This window comes from Equus quagga, chromosome 5 (assembly GCF_021613505.1).
Source record: "Equus quagga isolate Etosha38 chromosome 5, UCLA_HA_Equagga_1.0, whole genome shotgun sequence".
Lineage (NCBI taxonomy): Eukaryota > Metazoa > Chordata > Mammalia > Perissodactyla > Equidae > Equus > Equus quagga.
Window position 1 is genome coordinate 124,627,564 of NC_060271.1, and position 3,959 is coordinate 124,631,522.

The 3,959-nt window shown below is 42.3% G+C and overlaps 1 long non-coding RNA gene across 1 annotated transcript; it reads left to right on the forward strand.

The window, feature by feature from the left end:
* Positions 1 to 563: 563 nt before the first annotated feature.
* LOC124239108 (uncharacterized) lies at positions 564 to 3,042 on the forward strand. Its single transcript, XR_006888539.1, has 3 exons — positions 564 to 864; positions 997 to 1,068; positions 2,866 to 3,042. It is a non-coding gene; the product is annotated as an uncharacterized LOC124239108 (long non-coding RNA).
* The last annotated feature ends 917 nt before the right edge of the window (positions 3,043 to 3,959 follow it).

A 3,959-nucleotide genomic window follows, 5' to 3' on the forward strand; every position in this document is an offset into this window, starting at 1 on the left:
CTTCTCTGAGGCTGTGCTAGGCACTGTTAATACAGAGTTGCCTAAGAGTTAGCCACTGTCCCCACATTGCACACAGTCTAGGAAGACATGACAAGCTCTGTAATAAGGTAGCACTCAGCACCAAGGAGGTTTCCTGCTCAGAGGTCGGTCATTTCTCAAACTGTATAAAACCCAAGGGCAACCTCTGAGACTGTATTAGCTGTGTCTAGTTTTTCCTCTCTTTTCTTTTTCTCCACTTTGGTTCATTCCCCAAACTTTCATTTTACTTTCCAGTCTCCCTTCCTTTTTTCTCTTACCCTTCTTTCCTGTCTCTTGGGTTTTATTCTCTCCTTTTCTCTCACTGGATCTGCACTGCTTGTGGAAGAAGGAGAGCGCCTGGGGCAGTCTTCCTAGAAGAGATAGTACACAAACTGATCCTCAAGGCAGAGGGAGATTTAGATAAGGAACCGAGGAGTAAGGGGCACAGATGGAGCAGGAAGGAACAGGCAGAAGGAACATCAAATGTGAGGTGTCTGAGAAGAAGGCATGAAGAAAAGCACGTGCAACGATGGTATTTACTGAAAAATGCATGAATTTCAGGCAACTCTGGGATGTCCCAAGGTGAAGTGGGATTGATGAGAGAGGGGGTAATTCGGGCATTCCACAATACGATTGGATTGTATTCTCTATGGGATGGGTTCTAAATTGAGATTCTAAGGAAGAAGTTGACATGATTCTCTTTTCACGTTAGAAAGATCACTGTGTGTAGGATGGATTGAAGGAGACTAGCTTGATTCAGGCCATGAAGTTATGCTACTGAAACCATCTGAGCAAGAGGTGCTGATACGTCGAGGATGTTGGCAAGATGGTGCAGTGGTTAAGCATGTAAGCTCTGCTTGTTCCCTGGGTCCTAATCTGAGTTCTGCCATTCACAGATGCCAAGCAAAGAGGTGACTGTCAATGTCTCACACTCCCCACCAAACTTCTTAACACTTGAAAAATGGTCTTTTGTTTCAGGTGGTCAACTCCTTACCATAAAGAAACAAAGAATCAGAGATCTGCACAATAGTTTACCATCTGAGTTCATAGGTAAGAAACACGAGGCCTACATATTTATTTATTCATTTATTGATTCAATATACTTGTACTGAAAGCCTGCTATGTGTCAGGCACTGGATGAGAGCGGCATATCAGAGACCAAGACAGACAAAGTTCTTGTTCTCTTAGAGTCCACATTAGTGATGGTAAAGCACACAAGAAACACATGAATGTAAATTATTATATCAAGTAGTGATACATGCTATGAAACAATAAAGGTAAGGGGATAGAGTTTGATTAGAGAGGCAAATTTGTATAAGATAGGCAAGGCACCTATGAGAAGGAGAAATTTGATCTTGAATGAAGTAAGAGAGACAGCCATGCAAATGTTGGGAAGGAGTGTTCCAGACTGAAGGAATGGCAGGTGCAAAGGGCCTGAGGCAGGAGCATACATGGTTCCATGAGGATCAGCAAAGAGGCCAGTGTGGCTGGAGCAGAAGGGTCAGGGTAGAGGGTAGCAGGAGAATAGTCAATGAGATAGATGCCGGATCATGAGACACCTTCTAGACCCGTGGCTTGCATTTATTTTTTAAGTGTGACGGGAGGCCATTGGAATAACAACAACAAAATCATATGATTTGACATGACATATGTTAATGGATTACTTTCGTTGCTTATGGAAAATAGACTTGCAGAGCATAACGGATAGAGGAAACTCTATTTGGAGTTTACTATAGTAGTCAAGGGAGAAATTGTGGCAGATTGGACTAGGGCTATGTGTGGAAATAGTGAGAAGAGGTAGGATTCCAGATGTATTGTTGAAGATGGTCCTGACAGAATTTGTTATTAGCATTGATATGGAGTGGGAGAAACAGAGAGAAGAATTAAGGATAATTCCAGGGTTTGTTCTGAGCTACTAGATAAAAGTGGTGGTGCTTTAAGTTTGAGGGGGAAATTTAAAAGGAGTTCAGTTTTAGACGTGACAAATTTGAGATGCCTAGTAGATACCCCCGTGACGATGATAAGTAGGCAGGTGGGCATACAAATTTGGGGCTCAGTAAAGAGGTTAGGAATGCAGATGCAAATGCAAATTTGGGAGTCACTACCAAATATTGAGTCGGGGCACTGGATATGAGCACAGATGGAGAAAAGAAGTTCTAAGGACTGAATCCAGTACTATTCTGACAGTTCGAAGTTGAAAAAAGGAAGAAAATCTAGCAAAGGTAACTAAGAAGCAACCAGTAACAGAGGGGGAAATGGAGGAGAGTGAAGAAAGTTTCAAGAAGGGAGTAGATTATAAAAATGTTAGTGTGAAATGAGGCTTTTCCCTCCCCTGTCATAAATCATGTAATACCAACAAGGAGGATGAAAAAAAAGCTGTAAACCACATCTTTAAGGGAACTAGCGGACAGCTGCAACCACAAAACAGGTCAAAGGGTGCCAAATGCATTGCCATATTGGTCAGGACTGTGGGAGAAAGCAGAAAGGTGAAACCCATGGCTGAGTATCTCAGAAAAAGCAATCAGAGTGCACTTGTCAGGGAGGGGACAAGCACGTCCCAAGGAAGGGACACGCTGAGGCGCATACCCAGGTCCCTGGACACACATCCAGCAATGGGAGCTCCCTCAGAGGCTGTTTGATCAAGAAACCCTAGGGGCAGGACTGAAAGAGAAATCGCTCAAGGAGCACAGGGAAGCAGAGGAGCTTTACATTTTGAACAGTCCTGCATATGCCTGTCTCTCTTCTGCAGAAAGAAATAAAGGCTAAAAGAACTCACAAATACAACACTGGACCATAAGGAAACTCCTGCTAACCTTGAGAATTTCTCTGTTCCTTCACCACAACCAGGTCCTGCAAACAGCTGGTGCAGGAAAAAGTCAACTGCTTAAGATAAATCATCAAAAAGGTACCTTATAGCATAAGCACTATATGGAAACTAGAAGAAAGGAACAAACAACAACAACAAAAGAATGGAACAGAGAAAACACATGGCATATAAGGAACACTCATCAGAAAAACATAGCTACAGAGAAAATGAAAATCGTGATCAAACATTGCATTGTAATGTGGTGGTACTGTAGATTGGCTAATTCAATGTCCACTCCACTCTCTTCCAGCCTTTCTAGCTGGCTGAGAAACACAAAGTATCATTTCTCAGACTCCTCTGTAGCTAGAATTCTGCCTATGACAAAGATCCACTAAGCAAAATCACCCACCTGTGATTTCTAGAAGGAAGGAAATAATGGGATCCACATACGGAGAAGCTGATCTTGTGTCAAGCACAGGGAGTGAGGCTGTGGTTCTGTGACGCTGGGGCAGTTTCTAGTGTATGGTCCCCAGTGTCTTAGGCACTGAGCAAGGGAGATAGCAGCAATCGGTTCCTGCTAGAACATTGCCAGAGTGTGGTTGGGCACTCTCCTGGTTGTGCAGTACCCAAGCCTGGTTCCCTAGCTCTCCAGGAGATTTCATGAGCTACCAGATATCCCTTAATAAACTCCTTTGGCTTTAACCATCTAGTGTAAGTTCTGTTTCCTGCAAGTAAACACACTGAGCCATAGTCATAGATTTAAAAAAGAGAAAGCCTAACGAAACAATTGCCGCTGTTTAACAAATGCACAAAGCAAAATACACAAAAGTGAGGAATAGATAATGATAAAACAGAAAGACATAAAACATAAGCTGCAAAGATCAAGAAAGGGAAAACATAAATGAAGGTCAAATTTGATATAAATGCTATCAAGTCATATATACATAGCGCATTTTAGTTTTCCATTCATCTGTCAGTGGACACTTAGGTTGTCTCCAGGTCTTGGCTATTATGAATAATGCTGCAATGAAAATGGGGGCGCAGATAATCTCTTTGAGATAGTTATTTCTTTCAGATATATACCCAGAAGTGGGATTGCTGGATCATATGGTACTTCTACTTTTAATTTTTTGAG